The sequence below is a fragment of the Hemitrygon akajei genome, chromosome 15, assembly GCF_048418815.1.
Source record: "Hemitrygon akajei chromosome 15, sHemAka1.3, whole genome shotgun sequence".
Lineage (NCBI taxonomy): Eukaryota > Metazoa > Chordata > Chondrichthyes > Myliobatiformes > Dasyatidae > Hemitrygon > Hemitrygon akajei.
The window spans coordinates 3,365,501-3,374,194 of record NC_133138.1 but is presented as its reverse complement, the minus strand read 5'-3'; positions in this window follow the sequence as shown (position 1 = coordinate 3,374,194).

The window sequence follows — 8,694 nt, the reverse complement described above, 5'->3', positions numbered from 1 at the left end:
TGTCATTCTGTGTTTTACCCCTCAGCCCTTTGTCATTCCATGTTTTACCCTCAGTCCTGCTGTCATTCTGTGTTTTACCCCTCAGCCCTTTGTCATTCCGTGTTTTACCCTCAGTCCTGCTGTCATTCCGTGTTTTACCCCTCAGCCCTTTGTCATTCCATGTTTTACCCTCAGTCCTGCTGTCATTCTGTGTTTTACCCCTCAGCCCTTTGTCATTCCATGTTTTACCCTCAGTCCTGCTGTCATTCTGTGTTTTACCCCTCAGCCCTTTGTCATTCCATGTTTTACCCTCAGTCCTGCTGTCATTCTGTGTTTTACCCCTCAGCCCTTTGTCATTCCGTGTTTTACCCTCAGCCCTTTGTCATTCCATGTTTTACTCCTCAGTCCTGCTGTCATTCTGTGTTTCCCCCTCAGCCCTTTGTCATTCCGTGTTTTACCCCTCAGCCCTTTGTCATTCCGTGTTTTCCCCTTCAGCCCTTTGTCATTCCGTGTTTCACCCCTCAGCCCTTTGTCATTCCGTGTTTTCCCCTCAGCCCTTTGTCATTCCGTGTTTTCCCCTCAGCCCTTTGTCATTCCGTGTTTTACCCCTCAGCCCTTTGTCATTCTGTGTTTCCCCCTCAGCCCTTTGTCATTCCGTGTTTTACCCCTCAGCCCTTTGTCATTCTGTGTTTCCCCCTCAGTCCTTTGTCATTCCGTGTTTTACCCCTCAGCCCTTTGTCATTCCATGTTTTACCCCTCAGCCCTTTGTCATTCTGTGTTTTACTCCTCAGCCCTTTGTCATTCCATGTTTTACCCCTCAGCCCTTTGTCATTCTGTGTTTTACCCTCAGTCCTGCTGTTATTCCCACTCAAGCCTGCTGGGTTGCAGTGATGATCCCCTCAGGCTGCACAGAAAGATCTCAGTGTCACTGCACAGCTGGAGTGGGACTCAAACCTGTGTCACTGCGGCTGGGGAGGTGGGAAGACCCACACTCAGCTCTCTCTTCCCCTTTCACTCTCTCCACGCTGCCCACCTTTATCCATTGCATTTTCCACAATGGTTTGAGTGGAAGTGTGTGGAACAGTGTGGGAAGACCCTGAGTTCACACCCTCCATTCCAGCCTGGCAGTGACCCTCCACAAGCACCCGGTACCCAGAGGTAACCATGTCCCATTCCCATTCTGATATGTCTATCCATGGCCTCCTCTACTGTCAAGATGAAGCCACACTCAGGTTGGAGGAACAACACCTGATGGCATGAACTTCCGTTAATGTCCCTCCTCCCCTTCTTACCCCATTCCTTATGTATCTATCTATCTATCTATTTATTTTTCCCTGTTTCTCTCTCTTTTCTCTCTCTGCCCCTCTCGCAATCACTCCTTGCCTGTTCTCCATCTCCCATCCCCCTTTCTTTCTCCCTAGGCCTCCCGTCCCATGATCCTCTCCCTTCTCCAGCTCTGTATCCCTTTTGCCAATCACCTTTCCAGCTCTTAGCTTCATCCCTCACCCTCTGGTCTTCTCCCATCATTTCAGATCTCCCCCCCCCCCCCCCGACTCAAAAGGGCAGCATCCTTCATTAGGGACTCCCATCACCCAGGACATGCCCTCTTCTCATTGCTACTATCATGGAGGAGGTACTGAAGCCTGAAGACACTCACTCAACATATTATGAAAGGCTCCTTCCCCTCTGCCATCAGATTTCTAAATGGACAATGAAGTTATGAATCTCATTGAAACCTATTTAATATTGAAAAGTCTAGATAGGGTGGGTGTGGAGAGGATGTTTCCTATAGTGGGGGAGTCTAGGACCAGAGGGTACAGATAGAGTGGATGTGGAGAGGATGTTTCCTATAGTGGGGAGTCTAGGACCAGAGGGCACAGATAGAGTGGATGTGGAGAGGATGTTTCCTATAGTGGGGGAGTCTAGGACCAGAGGGTACAGATAGAGTGGATGTGGAAAGGATGTTTCCTATAGTGGGGGAGTCTAGGACCAGAGGGTACAGATAGAGTGGATGTGGAAAGGATGTTTCCTATAGTGGGGGAGTCTAGGACCAGAGGGTACAGATAGAGTGGATGTGGAAAGGATGTTTCCTATAGTGGGGGAGTCTAGGACCAGAGGGTACAGATAGAGTGGATGTGGAAAGGATGTTTCCTATAGTGGGGGAGTCTAGGACCAGAGGGTACAGATAGAGTGGATGTGGAAAGGATGTTTCCTATAGTGGGGGAGTCTAGGACCAGAGGGTACAGATAGAGTGGATGTGGAAAGGATGTTTCCTATAGTGGGGGAGTCTAGGACCAGAGGGTACAGATAGAGTGGATGTGGAGAGGATGTTTCCTATAGTGGGGAGTCTAGGACTAGAGGGCACAGATAGAGTGGATGTGGAGAGGATGTTTCCTGTAGTGGGGGAGTCTAGGACCAGAGGACACAGATAGAGTGGATGTGGAGAGGATGTTTCCTATAGTGGGGAGTCTAGGATCAGAGGGCACAGATAGAGTGGCTGTGGAGAGGATGTTTCCTATAGTGGGGGAGTCTAGGACCAGAGGACACAGATAGAGTGGATGTGGAGAGGATGTTTCCTATAGTGGGGGAGTCTAGGATCAGAGGGCACAGATAGAGTGGCTGTGGAGAGGATGTTTCCTATAGTGGGGGAGTCTAGGACCAGAGGACACAGATAGAGTGGATGTGGAGAGGATGTTTCCTATAGTGGGGGAGTCTAGGATCAGAGGGCACAGATAGAGTGGATGTGGAGAGAATGTTTCCTATAGTGGGGGAGTCTAGGATCAGAGGGCACAGATAGAGTGGCTGTGGAGAGGATGTTTCCTATAGTGGGGGAGTCTAGGACCAGAGGACACAGATAGAGTGGATGTGGAGAGGATGTTTCCTATAGTGGGGGGGTCTAGGACCAGAGGACACAGATAGAGTGGATGTGGAGAGTCTAGGACCAGAGGCCACAGATAGAGTCGATGTGGAGAGGATGTTTCCTCGATGTAGGGATGTCAGGGACCAGAGGGCAGAGCTTCAAATAGAAGGATATCCATTTCGAATAGAGATGAGGAGGAATTTCTTTAACCACTGAGAGGTGAACCCGTGGAATTCATTGCCACAGATGGTCTGTGGAGGCCAAGCCACTGGGTGTGTTTAAAGTGGTGGCTGATCGATGCTTGATTAGTCAGGACACTAAAGGTTACTGGGAGAAGGCAGGTGTATGGGGTTGAGTGGGATCTGGGATCAGCCCTGATGGAATGGCAGAATAGACATGATGGGCCGAATGGCCTAAGGTCCAACACTACTTCATTACTTTTCTCTCTTTTTCCACTATTTATTTATTATAAATTCTTAAATTTCTAGTAATTGCTATGTATATTACATATGTTAATTTTTATATTAATTTTATGTATTGCACTGTATTGCTGCAAAACAACACGTTTCAAACATATGTTAGTGATTATTAACCTATTTCTGATTATGGTCACTATTCCCAAAATGCTGCCCCATTGGAAACTCCCTTCACTCAGTTGGTACAGTTCCCAGGAGAAAGTCTAGTAATACTTCCCCTGTTGGTCTACTAACATTAAAAAACTCTCAACACAGCTCAAACTCATTAACATCTCTACTTACTGAGGAAAGCTGGACTCACAGCCCTGTCCAAATGTGTATTAGAGAGTATCTTAACATTCTTGGTAGGGAACTGCTCTGTGGTGGGCAGGAAGGGTCTACAACGGGTGGTCAGAACTGCCCAACGTATCGCCAGCACCAGCCCACCCACCATCAAGGACATGTATACAGAAAGGTGCTGGAAAAGGGCCAGTGACATCATGAAGGATGTGACCCACCCTGCTGATGGACTGTTTGTCCCACTCCCATCAGGGAAGAGGTTATGTAGCATCCACACCAGGACCAGCAGATTCAAAACAGTGACTTTCCCCAGGTGGCAAGGCTGGTCAACACCTCCACCCACTACCCCACCCCTCCACACCCCCAACCACCACATTTCCTGTCAGAGTCACCGATGTACAGACGCTCCTGTGCATACAATCAATCAAACTATGTATATAAGCTATCTTATGTATTCATACAATTTTTAATTATCTTTTTGTTTTTTGTGCTACCTCGGATCCAGAGTAACAATTATTTTGTTCTCCTTTACACTTGTATACTGGAAATGACATTAAATAATCTGGAATTCTGCTGCCCTGAAGTTTCTGTGCAAAGGCATTGCCAGTTTAATATTCAGGAAATTAAAGTTGACCAGAATCATAAGACTTTTTATTGCATCTCGGTGAGTGTTTCTGCTTCTCATCGTCCGGGTCTTGCTCACCAGCTCAAACGCACCCACGGTTACAAAGCAGCAACAATGGAGGTGTTTTCAAAGCCACTGTCTGCCCGCAGCACAGAGCTGGACATGAGGCAAGGGAGCCCCTCCCTGTGGGAACAGCTCCCTGATCCTTGCAGTAGCCCAACATGCTTCCAACATCATTGGTGAGGGCTGGCACTGACGGAGGGATTGCTTTGTCAAACACCTTTGCTCCGTCCACTGCAAAAGGCAAGGTTTCCCAGTGGCTGCACATTTCAATTGAACTTCCAATTGCCATTCCAACACGTCAATCCATGATGGGGCCACTCTCATGTTGGTGGAGGAACACCTGATATTCCATCTGGGGAGCCTCCAACCTGATGGCATCAACACCGATTTCTCAAACATCCAGTAATTACTTTTGCCTCCCTCCTTCTGTCTTTTTCCAATCCTCTCTCACCACTTCTCCTCATCTTCCCATCGCCTCCCTCTGGTTTCCCTCCTCTTTCCTTTCCTCCCGTGGTCCACTCCCCTCTCCTATCAGATTCCTTCTTCCACCTTCCCCCTCACCTGGTCTCACCCATCACCTCCCAGTGTCTCACTTCATCCCCCTCTCCCACCCACCCACCTTCCCCCTCACCTGGTCTCACCTATCACCTCCCAGTGTCTCACTTCATCCCCCTCCCCCACCCACCCACCTTCCCCCTCACCTGGTCTCACCTATCACCTCCCAGTGTCTCACTTTATCCCCCTCCCTACCTTCCCCCTCACCTGGTCTCACCTATCACCTCCCAGTGTCTCACTTCATCCCCTCCCCACCCACCCACCTTCCCCCTCACCTGGTCTCACCTATCACCTCCCAGTGTCTCACTTCATCCCCCTCCCCACCCACCCACCTTCCCCCTCACCTGGTCTCACCTATCACCTCCCAGTGTCTCACTTCATCCCCCTCTCCCACCCACCCACCTTCCCCCTCACCTGGTCTCACCTATCACCTCCCAGTGTCTCACTTTATCCCCCTCCCTACCTTCCCCCTCACCTGGTCTCACCTATCACCTCCCAGTGTCTCACTTCATCCCCTCCCCACCCACCCACCTTCCCCCTCACCTGGTCTCACCTATCACCTCCCAGTGTCTCACTTCATCCCCCTCCCCACCCACCCACCTTCCCCCTCACCTGGTCTCACCTATCACCTCCCAGTGTCTCACTTCATCCCCCCTCCCCACCCACCCACCTTCCCCCTCACCTGGTCTCACCTATCACCTCCCAGTGTCTCACTTCATCCACCTTCCCCCTCACCTGGTCTCACCTAGCACCTCCCAGTGTCTCACTTCATCCCCCTCCCCACCCACCCACCTTCCCCCTCACCTGGTCTCACCTATCACCTCCCAGTGTCTCACTTCATCCCCCTCCCCACCCACCCACCTTCCCCCTCACCTGGTCTCCCCCTCCCCAACCTTTTTATTCTGTCTTTCTGTGCCCTCCTCTGCTGGGTTTGGACCTGTGTGTGAGTGTGGGAGGGAGGTAAGGGGTTTGTTTTGCTGTTGTTTGAGAGGTGTCCTGCTCAGCATTGCGGGAGTGTATCGTATGATGGTGCTGGAATATGTGGGAACACCTGTGGGCTGTCCCCACCACATTTGACACATATCACTGTGTGTTTCGATGTACATGTCATAAATGAACTTTAATCTTCAGTCTTCCCTTTTAGTCCCGTTGAAGGGGCTTGGCCCGAAACACCAACGGTTCATTCCCTGCCTCAGATGCTGCCTGACCTGGCGAGTTTCTTCAGCATTTTGCCCTTTATTTTCATTTTCTGCTGAACAGAGGGACCAGGAACAGCCAGAGCCCCACCTGACGGCAACAGGAGACCATAACACATAGACCAGTGAGACCATTTGGCCTATTGAGTCTACTCTACCATTCCATCATGGCTGATTTATTATCCCTCTCAACCGCATTCTGCCCTCTCCCCTGACTAATCAAAAACCTATCAACCTCTGCTTTAAATTTACCCAGTGACTTGGCCCCCACCGTGTCTGTGGTGATGAATTGCACAGATTCACCACTCTCTGGCAAAAGAAACTCATCTCTATCCTAAATGAAAGTCCCTCTATTCTGAGGCTGTACCCTCTGGTCCTAGACTCCCCCACTATAGGAAACATCCTCTCCTCATCCACTCTATCTGTGTCCTCTGGTCCTAGACTCCCCCACTATAGGAAACATCCTCTCCACATCCACTCTATCTGTGTCCTCTGGTCCTAGACTCCCCCACTATAGGAAACATCCTCTCCACATCCACTCTATCTGTGTCCTCTGGTCCTAGACTCCCCCACTATAGGAAACATCCTCTCCACATCCACTCTATATGTGTCCTCTGGTCCTAGATTCCCCCACTATAGGAAACATCCTCTCCATATCCACTCTATCTGTGTCCTCTGGTCCTAGACTCTCCCACTATAGGAAACATCCTCTCTACATCCACTATCTAGGCCGTTCAACATTCAGTAAGTTTCAATGAGATCCCCTCACTCTTATAAATTCCAGTGAATACAGGCCAGAGCCATTAAAATCACCTCTTAAGTTAACCCTTTCATTCCTGTGATCATTCTCATGAACCTCCTCTTGACTCTCTCCAATGCCATCCTTTCTGAGATATGGAACCAAAACTGCTCACAGTACTCCAGATGCAGTCTGAGCAATGACGTATGGGTTAGAGGCAGGGTAACTGGTCTTTCAATAGTCCTGGTTCTCTGGCTGTTATTGTGGGATTGTGCTGTGTGCAGAATGCTTGCTGCTATCCCCACATTCCACCAGGTGACCCCAAAATAGGAACTCAGACAGTATCTGTGGAAGATTAACTCCGTCCTGCCTTAGTGCGCTGGAATCCATAATTGGTTGGGGGAGGGGGGTCCTTCCTGTTGGTGCTGCCATCCAGTGTTCACTCTGTGGAACAACAAGCTGGACCTGGACAACATTCACGTCCCATCATCGTTGAGCAGGGGAGGGTGCACAACAACCTGGGCTAGAGGACTTTTTTGGTGACTGTATGTATCGCTGCTGTTGTAAATATATATGCAGCGTGCTGTTGAAATTGTGCTTTGCCCCTTGGCCCTGGAGGAACCCTGTTTTGTTTGGCTGTATTCATGAACGGTTAAATAATAATTAGTCTTGGTAACCTCGTTACCCACAGAGTCTTGGCTTTTATTGAGAATTTCCAGCATCAATGGCATTTTAGCTTTCACCCTTTAACTTTGAGTCGGCTCTCTCAGCGCTACACTAATGCAGGAAAATTGGAAGAAAGGACCAGCCGCGATTGAATAATGGAGATGGGTTGGATGCCTTATTCTGCTCCTATATCTAACAGTCTAAAACCCCCAGAGGGAACGATAGTTGTCAAAACACAGTGGAACAAGACAGGTTAATTAATATTTATTCCAAGTACAATCTCTATAGCGTTGGAAGTTTATCGGTTACAGTGTTCAGTGCTTCCACGAGTTCAACATTCAAACATTAGTTCTATTGCTTTGCAGGGACTGTCAGAGTTCTATGTTCTGCTGGGGCTGGGCGGATGCTGCTCCTGGTTGTAGAACAGAATATAGAACACTACAGCACAGTACAGGCCTTTCGGCCCACGATGTTGTGCCAACCCTTAACCCACTCTAAGACCAATCCGACCCTTCCCTCCATGTGCCTGTCTAAGAGGCTCCTGAGAAAATTAGGGCTTTTCTCTTGATAGGCCAAATGGCCTAATTCTGCTCTTATGTCTAAACCCCCCAAAGGGAACGAGCATTGTCAAAACACAATGAAACAGGAGAGGTTTAGAGGTAATTTGATAGAGGTGTACAAGATGATAAGAGACAACAATCAAGTGGACAGCCAGAGACTTTTTTCCAGGGTAGAAATGGCTAATACGAGAGGCCAAATTTTAAGATGATTGAAGGAAAGTATTTGGTGGGGGGGAGGTCAGTGGAACACCCTGCTAGGTTAGTGGTTGTTAGGGACATTTAAGGGACTCTTAGTTAGGCAAATGGATAATAGAAACATGGAGAGCTAAGTGATAGAAAAGCGACAGATTGATCTTGGTTAAAAGGTTGGCACAACGTCATGGGCTGAAGGGCTAGTATTATACTGTAATGTTGTATGTTCTAGCTGCCATTAATACCCTGGGCAAGTGTCAAGGGTTAATAGAAACCTTTAAAATGTATTAATGGTACCTCAGTCACTGTGGAAATGCATTTTTCCCCCAACTCAGAGACATTCTGGGAAATTTCATGGAATCTTGGGCCGGTTTGGTAGTGGAGTGGTTAGCACAGTGCTTTACAGTACCAGTGACCTGGGTTCAATTCCCGGTGCTGACTGTAAAGGGGTTTACGTTCTCCCCGTGACTGTGTACGTTTCCTCCGGGTGCTCTGGTTTCCTCC